The sequence below is a fragment of the Mus musculus genome, chromosome 18 (assembly GCF_000001635.26).
Source record: "Mus musculus strain C57BL/6J chromosome 18, GRCm38.p6 C57BL/6J".
Classification (NCBI taxonomy): Eukaryota; Metazoa; Chordata; class Mammalia; order Rodentia; family Muridae; genus Mus; species Mus musculus.
The window spans coordinates 76,216,526-76,233,630 of record NC_000084.6 but is presented as its reverse complement, the minus strand read 5'-3'; the positions used below and the strand labels follow the sequence as shown (position 1 = coordinate 76,233,630).

Sequence of the window (17,105 nt, the reverse complement as noted above, 5' to 3'; positions counted from 1 at the left end):
TAGTCCTGGCTGTCCTGGAACTCACTCTGTAGACCAGGTTGGCCTCGAACTCAGAAATCCGCCTGCCTTTGCCTCCTGAATGCTGGGATTAAAGGTGTGCGCCACCACGCCCAGCTTTTTTGTTTGTTTTGTTTTGTTGTTGTTGTTGTTGTTGTTGTTTTGGGAGACTTCCTTGTCAATGCAATTAATCTAACTCTCTTCACCTTAGCCTCAAGCAGACTCTTCAGACAGCCACGTTCTTCCCCAAAACACCCTAAGAACGGTCTCTAGGCAACAGACTAAAATTCTTCTCCTCTGAAACCTCTTGAGCCAGGCTCTCAGAGTTCAAATCACCCTCAGCAAATCATTTCTGGCGTGTGCCAACAGTCCGCTGAGAATCCTACACCTCGATCCAAGGGCAGCCATGAAGAGACTGACTTCTCCAGGCACCTAGGAGAGGGTCTCTTCCACACTCAGTGGAGCTAGAGTAGTGAAATCTCAAAGCCTGCCTACACAATGACACACTTCCTCCAGCAAGGTCATACTTCCTAAAAGTGCCACTTCCCATGGGCCAAGCATATTCCAACCACCACAAAACCTGAAACCTTATTCTGAGAGAATAAGCAAGTCACAAAGACATCATACTGTCTGATTCTACTTACATTAGTCATTCAAATCATGTAAATCTACACACACCAGAGATTAACCACTGCAAGATCTGGAATGGGAGGAGCAGGAGCGACCTTGGCCATTCCTGGCTACCAGATTTCTTTGATGATGAAATTAATTAGATGGTGATTGTTATAGTTTGGACCTAAAATGTAGCCCACAGGCTCCTGTATTTCAGTATATTTCAGTACTTGGTCACCAGCACTGTTTAGAAGGCTGTAGAGCCTTTTGGACGTGGAGCCTAGCTCTTAGGACATAGGTAAGACCTAGAGATTCGTGGGCAAGCCTCCCTTATGACTTGGCTCTCTGTTTCCGGATCTGCTGAGATGTAACAAGCCACATCACAAACTCCCACCACTAAGTACACAACTGCAGCCATCATGTTCTCTGTGTACCTGTGTGTGGACTTTGTCTCCCAAACTGTGAGGCAAAACAAATCTCTCCTCCCTTAAATGTATTCTTTTGGGGGGATTGGGTCACTGAAGATTATTGCCACAGTTACAGGGGAAAAAATCACCACCCCTCCCCCCACCCCGGCAGCTGCTCTTTGTGGCTTCTTTTTCCCACCATTATCTCTACCCCATCCCCCCTACCCCCTCCCATTTCATCCCCTATCACTAGATAGTAGAGAGAGGAGAGAGGGGAGAGGAGAGGAGAAGAGAGGAGAGAGTAATCCAGTGGTTGTGACTGTGTTCTTGGTGAATGCATTATGGACTTGTACAGTGATGAAGTGAATGTGTGCAGACAGATAAATATTGACACGAAACCAACACAGTTCCAGGTTCCCCTCCCCCTCCTTTCCTGTTCCTCCAGATGACTGAGAAACCGTCCTCCCGCCATAGTCCTCTTTTCCTCCCTCCTTCATCTTTCCTTCAAGAGTGAGACCTTTTGAGATGGAGTGCTCTGTCTTTGAACTCTGCTCCACCAGGCTTAGGAGCAGAGCCTGGCACAGGCACACAGTAGGTAGAGAGTGGCTGGAATATGAACGGAAACAAGAACAGAATTGGAAACTCATCCCGAGCACCGACTCAAACTCTGCCCACCCCATGCAACTACTACAATGCTGGAGATGTAGGCTTCCTACTTGGGGCAGCTAGCAAAGAGAAGTGGTACCAAACACACGGTGTGCTCGCCTCACTTCCACGTTCTCTACTGAACTATTGCTGTCTTAATTGTGATGCACCCTTTGATCCCTCTTTCCACTTACCTCATTTGCAGCTTCCTCCCAAGTCCATCACACAGTATCACTTTTGCTGGCGTCTTCAGCATCCTTCAATACTGACATCTCGGCATTGCTTGTTGGCATTGACTGCGGCTTCCTATTCTGTTTATACAAGGTTTCCAAGACCCAGGCTTTAGAGACATAGTTTATCAATTACTAGTAAGCACAAACTAAAATCATCTAAAATATTTTTCACAGCATATTCAGATCTCTTGCAATGAATAATCTCTACTAGTTTTGCTTTGTATGGAGAACTGAAGAAGCCTTGAGTGAATGAAGGCCTGAATAGGTGAGTGTTATTGACATGGCACAACCATATCAAGGACTCTAAAACCTCTGACCCATGAGAAAATGGCAAAGCCCCCTACCCCCTGGGAAGGGTCAGAGGGATGGCAAAACCTTCTTCTGATCTGTGTGCAGTTTAAATATGTGTACACAGTGTCCACCATAGCTTTCTCCTGCCGGATGTTTGCAGCCTGGATACTGGTCCCCTACAGAGCCCACTCCTACTGAAATTAGCTAGACCTGCTTCTTGATCCAGCTCTGCACCATAAGCCCTGCCTCCTTGTTCTTTAGTACGTAAGAGCCTTGCCCTCTTGTTCAGCTGAGTGCAGTAATCCATCTTTCTGTTTAACTGAATATAGTAAACACCCTGAGCTTCCAGGGTGGGGGGGTTTCTCCATTAGAGAGCCAGCCCACCTGATCCCAGCTCCTCCGTTCATGTGTCTGTGTGTCTCTATGCCTGTGTGTCTGTCTCTCCTTCATTTCCTCACCACTCCCAGTCAGGGTAATCTCTGGAGCCAGGTCAAGGACACTTGGTTTGCTTTGCTTCAGATGAAACAGGGTCTTGCAGTGTAAGTCAGGCTTCCCTCCTGGAGGCACTGGCCTGCCATTTCCTGGGTTACAGATGTCTACCATATGCCTAACTTCTACAATGGGTTTTTTTGGGGGGGGAGGGGTGGTTGTTTGTTTGTTAAAACAGCTTTATTGATATCTATTTCACTTGCCATACAATTCAATCATTAAAAATGTCTAACTCTCTGGTTTCTAATGAATCACAGAACTAGCCCCCCACAATTTTATATTTTCATTAAACCCATACTGTGAACATTGAGTCCTCAACTTTGACCAACTATCTGCTTTTTACATTTTTACAAAATGATCTATTCCGATGAGTTATATACATGGCGTCATGGTGTGCGGGTAGATGGGTGTGTATGGCCTCTTTCGCTTGGTATAGTATCTTCAAGGTCCATCCTTCTTACAGGACATCTTTTCATAACCAAAGACACTGAATTTTACAGAACCATCATGACTTTCGGGGCTTTTCCACTTTTTGTTTCTTATGAAAAATGCTGCCGTGAGCATTCATGTATTCTCTCTATTGCTTTTTTTTTTTTTTTTCAGTACTAAAGGTCAAATTCCAGGCCCATGCTCGACAATCATTGTACTTCAGAGCTATGTTTCCAATCTTCTGTCTCTTTTGAAATAGTAATTTTGCTAGGAAATGCTCCTACTCTTCTGACTGTCTCTCAAGTATGATGCCCACAACCCCATATTATTATTGTTGTTGTTGTTGTTGTAATATACTAGGTATGGAGATCAGTAATTACATACACACAGTGGTTCACAAAGCTAATGTCTGGCTATCCTCACCAAACACTTGTCTGGTTAATGGCATCTCGATGACTTGGATTAAAAGATGACAAGGAGCCCTGCTGTCCTCCTGAGCTTACTTAGCCTGCTCTGTATCAGGCTGTGCACTCTATGGAGCAGTCAAAGAGCAAGACGTGGTCCCTGCCGCTCGACTGCTTGAAGAGACAGTTCACTTGGTCTTGGCGGCCAGAGCAGGAAACTGCAGCCCCAAAACATTAAAGTTAGCCAAGGAAAGAGCCCGATAAACACAAAACACAAAGGTCCAGATGTGATAGGAGGAGAGGGTATATCGAGGAAGCTGAACGGAAAAGGACCCCACTGTTAAAGGGTTGACTGCCCTTTGGGAAGCTCCCCGGCTCAATGCAGGATTAGACAGTCACTGAGTGCTTGGGCCTCCGAGGCAAACACAGAGAAAGGGATTTGTGGGCTCTTTACCTCAAAGTCTTCATTTCAGAATTGAGTGTGCTTGTCTCTTAATCACAGCTTTCATTTGGTCCCAACTTAACTTCATTTTTTGGTTTATTGAGACAGGGTTTCTCTGTGTAGCCCTGGCTGTCCTGGAACTCACTCTGTAGACCAGGCTGGGCTTGAATGCATGTATATCCACCTGCCTCTGCCTCCCCAGTGCTGGAACTAAAGGCATGTGCTACCACACTCAACAACTGACTATGTTTTCATTTGTTTTTAAAGATTTATTTATTTTTATTTTATATGCATTAGTGTTTTGCCTGCCTGAATGTCTGAATGAAAATGCCAGATCCCCTAGAACTGGAGTTAGACAGTCATGAGCTGCCATGTGGATGCTGGGAATCGAACCTGGGTCCTCTGGAAGAGCAACCAGTACTCTTAACCACTGAGCCATCTCTCCAGCCCCTTAATGATTTAATTTATTATTGAACAAATATATAAATAAAAGTCCTTTGATGTCTGAGGCCACAGAATGTTATTCATGCTTAGTTCTTCACTAGCAAGGATTAAATAGTAAAGTTGGTGAGATATGGACAAAGGAAAAAAATCAATATTTTATATATGACAGTTTTAATGAATTACTTCTTCCAAAGAACAGGTACCAAAAAATAACTTGAACTCCCAGCTGCTATCTGTCATCAGTATGCTACTCTATATATGATAAGTTATATACCATATGTTATGGATACTGTAGCACTATATAGTTTTAAAACAATGCTGCTTTTACCACATATATAATATGTATACTGTAGTACTATATAATATCTCTGTATTTTGTGTATTTTTACCATATATGGGGGGGGGTTGTGTTGCTAGGGATCAAGCCAAGGTCCTCTTGTACTCCACTTAAGCGCTCTGCCATTGAGCTAACCTCCAGCCCTTACCACTATACTGATTAAGAGTGCTAACCCAAGGACACGTCAACCAAGAAGGCCCTTAACTGCTTTTGCTTTGGAAATCTTTCTGTTTTCTCTTTGAGCTCAGGAAAGAACCATGGAAGTATGAAGAGTACGGTTCTGTGGGGCTGGGGAGAAGGCACAGTGGGTAAGAATGCTTGCTGTGGATGCATGGAGACCTGAGTTCAAATCCTAGCACCCACATATAAAGCTGGGTATGCCCACATGTGCCCGAAAACCCAACACTGGGAGGCTGAGACCAACGTCCCCGAAGCTTGCTGACCTGGTAGCCTAAACAAAGTGGCGAGTTTCAGGTTGGGTGAGAGATCCTGTTTCAAGGGAATAGGGGAGAAGGAGCAATGGAAAGAGATGAGAGTGGGGAGAGGGAGCAAGGGAAAGAGGGAGGAAGAGAGGGAGAGGGAAAGAAAGTAGAGATAGATACTGAGTGAGTGTGTATGGGTACATGCGCCCACATTTACAAAAGCGTTCCACATGATAAGCAATGTGAGTGCAATGAGTAATGACGAATACAAGGCAGAGTAAGGTACTGTGCCCTTGATGAACTTCCAGCTCAACTGGTAATATAGGAAGTGTCAGGGAGGAAGGCTGAAAGAGGAAGATATAGGAAGTGTCAGAGAGGAAGGCTGAAAGAGGAAGATGGTCACCCCGCCACCTGCTGTTAATGTTCAAGATTCATTCCTATATGAACTTGTGTTGGAGACTGGTTCTAATGTTTTGATTCAATCGGAGATCTGTGTGTCGAGACACTGAAGGTATTTGTTCCCAATTAGTTTTTGATTGATCAATAAAGATATCAATGGCCAATGGCTGAGCACTTAGAAGATGCAGAGGAACAAGACTTTCTCTGTGACTAGGGGAAGAAGGATGTGATGCAATAGAGGCAGGAGCAAAAGCCAACCAGACATGTGAGATTTCAGGTGAGTAGCCACTGGCCACTTCTTCGATTGGGCCTGGGGTAGTAGGGGAAGGCTTAGGAGTGTTCAGCCATTGAGGTAACCAAAGCATTTAAAAATAAACTAATGTGTGTGTCTTTCATCTAAAGATAGTTCCTGGGTGGATATGCTCATGGGATCCCCCTCTGCTGGGAGCCAAAGCGATGTAGCCAAAACTCTCACTGCTACACATTTGCCAGAAGTTCTTTTTTAAATTGCTACATATTATCATATTGTATGAACATGTTACAATTTGTTTATTTGTCCCCAGAGAGGGCAAGCAAGTGGGAGATGTTGCCTATTGGCCAGCACATCTGTCTCAGTCAGGGTTTCTATTCCTGCACAAAACATCATGACCAAGATGCAAGTTGGGGAGGGAAGGGTTTATTCAGATTACACTTCCACATTGGTGTTCATCACCAAAGGAAGTCAGGGCTGGAACTCAAGCAGGTCAGGAAGCAGGAGCTGATGCAGAGGCCATGGAGGGATGTTCTTTACTGGATTGCTTCCCCTGGCTTGCCCAGCTTGCTTTCTTATAGAACCCAAGACTATCAGCCCAGGGATGGCACCACCCACAAGGGGCCCTTTCCCCTTGATCACTAATTGAGAAAATGCCTTGCAGCTGGATTTCAAGGAGGCATTTCCTCAAGGGAGGCTCCTTTCTCTGTGATAACCCCAGCTTGTGTCAAGTTGACACATAAAACCAGCCAGTACAACATCTATACATAGTCTTCCAATGTTATTTTGTAGAAGAGATTGGAAATAGGAGAATGGGACAGTTCAGTGAAAGGAAACAATGCAATAAATAAGATTAGTTTGCTCGTCTTGTGTATGCTTGTGTGTGTGTAGTGTTTGTGTGTGTGTGTGTGTGTGTGTGTGTGTGTATAGTGTTTGTGTGTGTGTGTATTCATCCCTGAATGTGTGTGCCCACATGTGGGCCCGCACTGCAGGGTACAAGTAGAGTTTGGAGACAACAGTGTGGAGCTCACATCTTTATGTGCTTCCCAGGCAAATCCACCTCTCACCCTGTGGTTCCAGAAATCTAATACAAGGTTCAGATGCGAGGCTCTCTCAGATGCAAAAAAGAGAAGAAGAAGAAGAAGAAGAAGAAGAAGAAGAAGAAGAAGAAGAAGAAGAAGAAGAAGAAGAAGAAGAAGAAGAAGAAGAAGAAGAGGAAGAAGAAGAAGAAGAAGAAGAAGAGGAAGAAGAGGAGGAAGAGGAGGAAGAGGAGGAAGAGGAGGAAGAGGAGGAAGAGGAGGAAGAGGAGGAAGAGGAGGAAGAGGAGGAAGAGGAGGAAGAGGAGGAAGAGGAGGAAGAGGAGGAAGAGGAGGAAGAGGAGGAAGAGGAGGAAGAGGAGGAAGAGGAGAAAGAAAGAAAGAAAGAGAGAAAGGAAGAGAGAAAGGAAGAAAGAAAGAAAGAAAGAAAGAAAGAAAGAAAGAAAGAAAGGAAGGAAGGAAGGAAGGAAGGAAGGAAGGAAGAAAGAGAGGAGAGAAAGCAAGCAAGCAAGCAAGCAAACATGGGGTACTGAGAGAGTTATGGAACATCTCCTTAAGATGAATGAGTGAGTTTACTTGAACTCTGCCCTCTGTAGGCTGGTGGGCACTGTGTCTGAGGGCTTCCTCAGGAGGACCTCCATCTCTCGACTTGCTCACTGAGGTTGTAGCAAAGATGCTGAAGGCATCAGCCCTGAAAAGAACCTGATGTGCTGAGCTGTAAGGACTTGAGAAGACAGAGAGTGCCTGGGACGTTAGGTGTTCAGACACATTGCTGAGAAACGTGGACTCTCTCTTCTTGAAGCATTTATGGGCTTTTTGAAAGGAGCAAGAAGTATAAATATGAGGAGGTTTGCAAGTTTAACAAGAGATAAGGAAATACGATTTAACTAAAAAAAAAAAAACAAACTTAAGTAAGATTCAGTAGACAGTGGTGGACATTTTAATGTGAGAGTCACTCAGCCCAGGCAGAGATTATGCTCAATAGGACTCGGCTTTTACTAGGACAAAGATGCCACAGCAAAAGTGATCATATCAGCCACCCATAGTCCAGTTTGCCTTTTAGATTTCCAATACCAATACATGTTAGTTTCTTGTATCAGCCTGCAGTTTTCAAGCCAATCTGCATTCCATGCAGGCTGGAAGGACTGGGAGCCGAGCACCCAAGAGAGGGACCTTCAGCAATGACAGGTAGAGTGCTCTATGTGCATAGATCTTGGTGTTCCTTTCCTTCCCTGTCTGGATGCCTGTGCCTTCAGGGATCACACACACACACGCACACGTGCGCGCACACACACACACAGGAACGATTACACTCAAACCTTTGTCTCAAAGTCAACTGTGGGGCAGTCACACCAGGACAGTGATGGACGACAGCTTCTAACCTAGGCAGGGCGAGAATGAAGCTTATGATGAGCTCTTGAAAAGCAGCAGGATTTGTGGATGGGAGCATACAGAAAAACCCAAGAATGTGTCGTTAGGGTCCTGGGAATAGTGACTGGGACTCTACACACTGGGAATATGCTACTATTGTTGAAGTACTGTGGAGTGACCGTAGGGCTTAGTAACAAAGGGTAGGATCCATGCGGGTGAGGGCCAAGGAACAGAGAGCCAAGGCCTGGGACAAGCCTGCCATTAGAACGTTACAACCTGATCCACTGAAGTAGGCCTTTTTATTCTTCAGCCACCTGTGTTGCCCCACGGAGGGAAAGCAGGCACAGAACACAAAGTCAGAGGTAGGGATAAAAAAGGAAGAGAACCTCAGATGCGTTAGACTTCCTACAGTCAGGGGTCTCTACAGCCAGATTTCCTCTTTCTCCACAGCTCTTCAATTTGTTTTTTTGTTCTGTTCTTTTCTGGTTTGGTTTTTTTTAAGAGCAGGTAATTTGTTAACCCACAACCCCCACCCCACAACCCCCACCCCACAACCCCCCCCCCCACACACACACAGCTGGTTTGACTTGCATTTCCTGTTGTCTATAACAACAATAAAAATGACTAATAAGGAAATCCACCTCTCACCCTGTAGTCTCAGGAATCTAATACAAGGTTCAGACGGGAGTCTGTCTCCGATGCAAAGGAGGGTGGAGTTCTGAGAGTGAAGGAACATCTCCTTAAGAGGAATACCCGAGCTTACCTGAACTCTGTCTGCCCTTTGCCAGCTGGTGGGCACTGTGTCTGGGGATTTCCTCAGAAGGACCTCTGACTGGTGCCTTGCTCACTGAGGTTAAAGATGTTGAAGGCATCTTCTATCTCACCTCCCTTTGTTCCCTGCTGAGACACTGCGCTGGCTCAATGTACTGTAGGATGTGCTGCCCCCAAAGCTTACTTCTTAGCTTAGTGGCTAAGAGCATGTGCTGCTCTCACAGATCTGAGTTTGGTTCCCAACGCTCTCATTGGGCGACGCACCAACAGCCTGTAATTCTAGTTCCAGGGATCCAGCCCGTTATTTGGGTCTTCAGTGGCCCACATGGGTTCACACAATTAAAAATGAAATCTGAGGGAGGGAGGAGGGAAGGGTACGGTGGGGCGGATCGGGGAAGCAGGATCGCGGCTGGTTAACTCGGGATTGCCCCTGCAGGTGCAGACACCAGAGCCGAGCCTCCGTCGCCATGCCTCGGAAAATTGAGGAATTTAAGGACTTTCTGCTCACAGCCGGGAGGAAGGATGCCAAGTCTGTCAAGATCAAGAAGAATAAGGACAATGTGAAGTTCAAGGTTCGCTGCAGCAGGTACCTTTACACCCTGGTTATCACAGACAAGGAGAAGGCAGAGAAGCTGAAGCAGCCCCCTACCCCCGGGTTTGGCAGTGAAGGAGCTAAAATGAACCAGATCTCTGCATGTGACTATTAAAAACCCTGAAAAGTCAAATAAATAAATAAATAAATAAATAAATAAATAAATAAAAATGAAATCTTTTGGAGAAATAAAAAAAGGTTAACTTACCATAAAGAAGTGGGAAGGTTTTCTTTGAGAGAAGTAAGAACTAAGTAGCCAATCATTTATTCACTCTGGTTGCCTAGAAGCTCACAGGCAAACATAGAGACCATACCTTAGTTTGTTTTATCATCAACTTGACACAACTTAGCCCTTGAGAAGAGGAAACTTTAACTGAAGAATTGCCTCAATCAGATTGAGCAGTTCTCAACCTGTGAGTCACAACCCCCTCGGGGGCTGCCTATCAGATATGCTGCAAAGCAGCTATTTACAGTATGATTCATAACAGTAGCAAAACTGCATTTGTGAAGTAGCAACAAAATAATTTTATGGTGAGAGGTCACCCACATTAGGAAGGTTGGAGAAACCACTGAATGGGGCTTTGTGTTGGCTGATGATTAAGGCAGGAGGGTCTAGCCCACTTTGGGTGGCACCATCCCTACGGCAGATGGTTTGGGGCTGAATAAGAAAGCTAACTGAGCATAAGGGAGAAAGCAGGTGAATAAGGAGAGTTCCTCTGAAGGTTCTGCTTCAATTCCTGTCCCCAGGTCACCACTTGGAGTTCCTGTCCTGGATTTCTTTAATTATGGGGGATGACCTGAAAGTCAAAAGCTGAAATAGCTGTGTAAGAATTGGTCAGGGGTTGTTTGTTTGTTTGTTTGTTTGTTTTTGTTGTTGTTTTTTTATCACAGCAACAGAAAAGCAAAGGAGCACAGACCAACATATGGAACCTTGTACCTTGAATCTATTTTTTAGAATCTAATATTTATATTTTACCATTTAAAACATTACTTATATTTTACTGTTTTATATTTCTCTGGAACATCGCCCTCCATTGTAAAAAATATGGAATTAAAAATTTTGCTCCGTCTGAGGCTTGATGAGATAGAGGGTAAGGTCAGTCGAGGTGAGGGGTCAAGGGCCTGAGACGCCAAGGTAAACCAAGCACGGGAAGAGGGATCAGTATTTCCCAAGGGTTAGCCAAAGAGAAAGGCCCTTCCTTCTTCATCCTTTGATCAATAGATGCAGAGCGAAATGATCCGGTGACCAGTGGATCAATGGATGAAGAAAGGTCTTTTCTCTTTGGCTGCAGCTTGCCCGTCTGTGTTGTCCCACAGAGAGAACCCAGTTAGGGAACAGAGTTGGAGGTGGAGCTGAGAAGGGACAAGAGGCTTCCTCCAGGGGAGATAGTAAATCCTGAAGCACTGCCTTTATCTTAAAGCACGCCTGTAGTGGACGATGACAAAATGAAACTAACCCGGCTTCAAGAGCAAAATCAAAAGCTCCCTGACCCAGAAACAGAACACAAAGCTCAAGTAGTAAATAGGGCAATAGCTGCTGCTGCCTGGGTTCCTGGATTCCAGGCAGCATCCTTAGTGATTTCAACGTCAGCAGGGTATGGGGGCGGGGCGGGGCGGGGCGGGGCGGGGCGGGGCAAATGGCCCCACGTTGGTTGATGGGTTAAGGTAAGAATACTTTACCTGAGTGTGAAAGGATGCTTAAGGAGAAATTGTGGTTGGATTAGGTTAAGATTGCTGATTTGATAAAAGCAGGAGGGAAACTGAGGAAGATAAGGCCGGGAACACAGCCAATAAAGCAAGAGCTACAGGGCCCCATTGGCCCGCCTCCTCCATTTGAAGCACCAGCAGCATGCTTAGACCCCAGCAGGAGCGCTGATTCCATAGGAGCTGCTGGGTACAGGTGGAGAGAAATTCACAAACCCGCTGAGCTGTAAATAGAGATGAACCAAACGCTAAATGAACAAAAAACATCCCTCAAAATGAGTTTATGAACTGAAATAACCATAAGACATTGGAAGAAAGCAACGCTAACCCAAAGATGGGGCACCGTCAAGATCAGCAACTGAAATATAAAGTTGCTTCCTTAGGAAGGCTCTGCAGAACCAGGCTGGGAAAGACAGAAGAAAGCATGTCAGAGCAGGAAGTTCCTTTCCGCGGTGAGTGATGGGCCCTCCTCTCCGCATCTATAAGAGCACTCTACCCCCCAGGTCTTCCTTTTACTTTGTGTTTTGGAGCATGGTCCAAGTTCACCTTGAAGTTATGAGCTTCCTGCTTCAGCCCTCCCAAGTAAGGCCTAAGGCTACAGGGTCCAGCTTAAAATCTATTTTAAAAGACAAATTTCAAATCAAATTCTGTATAGTCAGAAATGAGAACGATATGCATGACAAACATTTATTTAAAATATGGCTATGAAAATGTAAAAGTTGGTAATAAATATTTTGTAGGCCACAAGCAGACACTGTTGAGTGAGCTGGGTCATACCATCACTGGCTTTCAGAATACAGTGCGAAATGTATTTAAATATTTAAATAATGAAGGAAGGTGAAAATCATGAATATGTGAGAGTAAGCGAGACCACGTATCTCATAAAAGTTCCAGAAGAAAATATCAAATAAATAATGGTAATGAATTGAAATAGTAACTGAAGCCAGGCAGTGGTGGCCCATGCCTTTAATCCCAGCACTCAGGAGGCAGAGGCAGGCGGATTTCTGAGTTCGAGGCCAGCCTGGTCTACAAAGTGAGTTCCAGGACAGCCAGGGCTATACAGAGAAACCCTGTCTCGAAAAAAACAAAAACAAACAAACAAACAAAAAGAAATAGTAACTGAAAGTTTCCACAACTAAACACAATTACAAGATTACAAGACCGTGATTTGAGGGGCATTGCAAGGGTTAAGCAGGGCTGGAGAGATGGCTCAGCGGTTAAGAGCACTGATTGCTCTTCCAGAGGCCCTGAGTTCAATTCCCAGCAACCACATCACATGGTGGCTCACGACCATTTGTAATGGGATCTGATGCCCTCTTCTGGTCTGTCTGAAGTCAGCTACAGGATAGATAGATAGATAGATAGATAGATAGATAGATAGATAGATAGATAGATAGATAGATAGATAGATGTGCGCATGTGTGCGCATAATATGTGTACGTATAATAAACAAACAAATCTTTAAAAAAACCCAAAAACTTGAGTTGTTACTCTGTCAGAGTTTCAGTTTACCAAGAAGAGGATCAAAAGCACGAAATTCTTCTGAAGTAAAAAGAAATCGAACATCTGATCCCTAAGCAGGGAGTGAAATGTTCAGGCAGCAATTTGCTTGCTCAGCATGTTCACTTTCTGGTCCCAACTCCTTTCCAAAATATTCTAAAGAGATGCTAATATTCTTAAATAACCTGCACTTATAGGTGTTTCATCTAGGGATGGAATTCTTACCTAACCTGTACAAGTCTAAATATCCCAGCCCACCCAATGATACTTCTGTTAACTTAGAAAATGGGCCCTTCCTCGTGATGCCAATCCGTGTGGCGATCGTTGACTATTTCGTTTGCAGTACCAGTGGTGTCCTGCAGTTTGAGCAGTCCGTGTAATAGCAGGGCTTTTAAAGTGTAGATTAGAACCAATGCAGCAAGTAGTGACGCTAGACTTGAGTACAGTTCACTTTAGGATAGACACCCACTCTGACACGTGAAAGGGCAGGTCCGCATCGAGACAGATGTAAGACAGCGTGGAAGAAGCAAAAATGAGCAAGAGAGAATGATACTGTCACATTTGGAGCCAAAGCTCTGATCATCAGGGAGAGCCAACAGTGTCTCTGACTCTCCCACCATGGGGATGTTCAAATTCGTTTTTGCCCACAAGCTGAAATATCCCTGGTTTTTGTTTATGCAAAATCACATAGCATTTTTTTTTTTGGTGGTGTTGTTATTCGCAGCTAATGCAGCTGTGGATTTAATTTCTCTAATTTCCGCATCCCCCAATTTTACAAGCAAACAGGGGAAGGCACATTAACTTTAATCTCAACTTGATCAAGTGTGGTTTTTACACAGAGGGAAACAGTTCCCTTCCTCTCTGTTCCAACGCAGTAAGTCACTTCTTATTCTCTGTCCGTGCCTAAAACGAAAATTACACGTTGGCTGCCCACTTTAATTGTTTGTAATCACTGAGATTTGCAGTCCCGTCCTGTGGTGTGTTCTGAGACCTCTTCCTATGGGGCACCATTGAGACTGTATTGTTGGCAATAGCTGTGGCAATTGGGAAATTGGAGGATGTATAAAATCCAGAGGGATATCCATTTTGGTATTTCTTTCCTTTAGTTGGTGTTGTTAGAAGTGTGTGGGGCTTAAGAAAAAAAAAAATCAACACAGCCATGGGCTTTGCTCCTGACGTTCGGAGTCCAGTCTGTTCCAAGTACCATTCGCTCTCCCCGCTGACGACTACACCTCTCTGAGCATCAGGATCCGATGCTCATCTTCCTGGAGGCAGCAAGGAAGAGTCCATCTTGTCTATGCTCAGAGGTCAGTGTCTTTCCAAAGTTATCTTCTCCCCAAGCACTCAAGGCTTTTTCTTACCCTTCTCTTCACGGTTCTAGTCATGAACGCAGAGCAGAAACGCGGAACCTCCTTTGTGTGTGTGCACACACATGCACCCTGTCCTTGCTGTTAAACGTAACTGTGAGAAACTAACTTCAGTGAACAACTAGAACAGAGACCGGCTTATCCCCCATCTTCAGCGTGCTTCCAAGTGTATTTCCGCTCTGGAAGCAGGAAGCAGCCATTTGAATCACATTACCTGGAAAAAGGGGTCTAGTCAAGCTGCAGCATGTAATTTGGGGTCCAAGAGAGCACTATTAACTTGTAAGACTGGTTTCCTATGTGGCCCAAAAACAGTCTCCAAAGAAACTTAGCAAAGAACTTTCCAGCAATGGGAGCATCCTTGGGCTCACTGCCAGTCTTCCAAAACCATTGCTCAGAAGGGAAACCACTTTTCTTTTTAATTAGATATTTACTTTATTTACATTTCAATGTTGTCCCCTTTCCTGGTTTCCCCTCCAAAAAAACCCCTCCCTTCTTTGCCCTCCCCCTGCTCACCAACCCACCTACTCCTACTTCCTGGCCCTGGCATTCCCCTATACTAGGGCATAGAGCCTTCACAGGACCAAGGTCCTCTCCTCCCATTGATGACCAACAAGGCCATCCTCTGCTACATATGCAGCTGGAGCCATGAGTCCCACCATGTGTACTCTTTGGTTGGTGGTTTAGTCCCTGGGAGCTCTGGGGGTACTGGTTAGTTCATATTGTTCTTCCTCTTATGGGGCTGCAAACCCCTTCAGCTCCTTGGGTCCTTTCTCTAGCTCCTTCATTGGGGACCCTGTACTCAGTCCAGTGGTAGGCTGCAAGGATCCACCTCTGTATTTGTCAGGCACTGGTGGAGCCTCTCTGGAGACAGCTATAACAGGCTCCTGTCAGTAAGTACTTGTTGGCATCCACAATAGTGTCTGGGTTTGGTGATTGTATATGAGATGGATCTCCAGATGGGGCAGTCTCTGGATGGTCATTCCTTCAGTCTCAGGAAACCTCTCTTTAGACTCTTTGAGAGGTTAGTGTTCTTCTAGGCAGGAAAAGTGCAAAGCTACCCAGTCGAGGAGTCATATGTGGTGATGGACTCTTTCCTCCACAGTCATCAAGGATTCTGGGAAAGCAGCGCTCCAGAACTAACCAAGCTTGACTTTCTCCATCCTTCACATTCAAAGATAAACCCCCAGTCTATGAAAGGGGAAAAATAAACCCCAAAGCTGTGGTGGTATCAAAATGTGATAGAAAAGATGACAAACATACGTGAAGTAGCCTTGGAGTTTATCTTCCAAGTATGAAAGAAACAAGATTGTAAGAACGGGCTGTCTACATAAAACAGCCTAAGAATGAAAACATTTACAGAAGAAAGGTGTGTTGAGTCTGGGTGTGGCAGTACATGCCATTAGTCCCAGCACTTGGGAGGCAGAAGCAGGAGGATCTCTGTGTGTTTGAGGCCAGCTTGGTTTACAGACTAAGTTCCGGGACAGCCAGGGCTTTTGTACAGAGAAAAACCTGTCTTGAAAAAAAAAAATCTATCAAGAAACACACAAACAAACAGAAAAGTCCCGTGCAAAGAGTAGATAGTCTCCCTACATCCAGCGCAACTACAAATCAACAAGAAAAGGTGATGTACAAGCATGAGGTATGGCTTAGACCTGTTAGTTCTTACTAATCGCTCCCCTGGACATATGCAGAATAGGTACTAGAACTAGGCTAATACTGAGTTTTTGTTCTGTGTGTCGGCTTTACCTTTACCGGACTATGAAATTAGAGAGGAGTTGATGATATAGGGGGAGATGACAGACACGACAGATAAGACATCTTACTGTAACCAAAAGAAAGAGCCCATCATTTGCTTTTGATATCCACAATAGGGTTTTATAGCATGGGAAAAGACTGGAGAGGCAGATTTAATCAGGAGATGGAAGACAGCTCAGTTCCCCCGAAGCCCTGTGTTAGGGCCTGGTCCATGATGACTCAGAGCCTGAGGTCCCTCGCTCTGTGGAAGTACCTCTGCCTATGATAGTGAGAACTGTGAGGACCACCAAACCTAGAGGGAGACGTTGCAGCAGTAGTGGAGAACCCAGAGTAGAACTACTGTGTTCCCATGGGAAACAATTGAGAAGGGCAAGAAAATGAGGTGCCAGGACTCCTACTTTTCTCCCATCATATGCCAGGAAAGACTTTCAGCATTCAGAGAAGTTTGGGAGGAAGCCCAGTGGGACCAGAGATCACTTTCCAGGATATGCAGTAGGAGAAACCCTACTTTGGGGGGTACTTTGAGCCCAGAGGAGGCTGAGGCAGGTTTGGCAGGAGCTGGAGAGTTGCATAGGTCACGTGCTTCTGGTTCTCGGTGGCCTCCCTGTACCTGGCAAAAACTCCACTTAAGCTAAGAGTCCAGTAAGAAATACAGTGTGCAGAGGTCAGGAGCCCAGCACTAGCAAGCGGGGTTAACCTGGCAGAAAACTCAGCCATGATCACCAACCCACTCAGTCCAAAAAGGTTAGGTGCCCTCCAAATGTCCCAGGTTTAGATTGGGTTCCTATGGAGCCAACAGTGTGTGTATGTGCACGCATGCTTGCTGCTGAGCCAGTAATTAGCATTTATAGGGAAGGAGAGAGGGGTACTGTCTACAGGGAAGTACCAAGGCTCTCCCCTGTCCAGCCTGAATGGGCTCCTGAGGGTATGTTGATGGAATATCCATATTTAATCAGCTCAATACTAAGCCTCCATGATACCTCATCTTCTTAATATAGCAAAGTGCAGCTTGAATAGTTTGAAACCTTACTGACAGCCTCCCCTCTGCCTCCCTTCTTCCCCCCAACCCCCAACCACCACCACTTGCCAATCCCCTGCCTCAGGGTCCCAGTGCTCAGATTAACCTGCTCTTTTTTCCTTTTCTCTTTTGTATTTTATTTTTTTCTTTTTTTTTTGAGACAGGGTCACGTTCACAGCTTACCTTCAA

At 45.1% G+C, this 17,105-nt stretch overlaps 1 long non-coding RNA gene and 1 pseudogene across 1 annotated transcript; one reads left to right on the top strand and one right to left on the bottom strand.

The window, feature by feature from the left end:
* Window positions 1–1,273: 1,273 nt before the first annotated feature.
* On the bottom strand, window positions 1,274–9,863 carry Gm52360. Its single transcript, XR_003952667.1, has 3 exons — window positions 9,781–9,863; window positions 8,973–9,511; window positions 1,274–1,972 (listed from the first exon to the last, which is right to left on the bottom strand). It is a non-coding gene; the product is annotated as a predicted gene, 52360 (long non-coding RNA).
* Gm9028 lies at window positions 7,286–9,857 on the top strand (annotated as a pseudogene).
* Window positions 9,864–17,105: the final 7,242 nt, after the last annotated feature.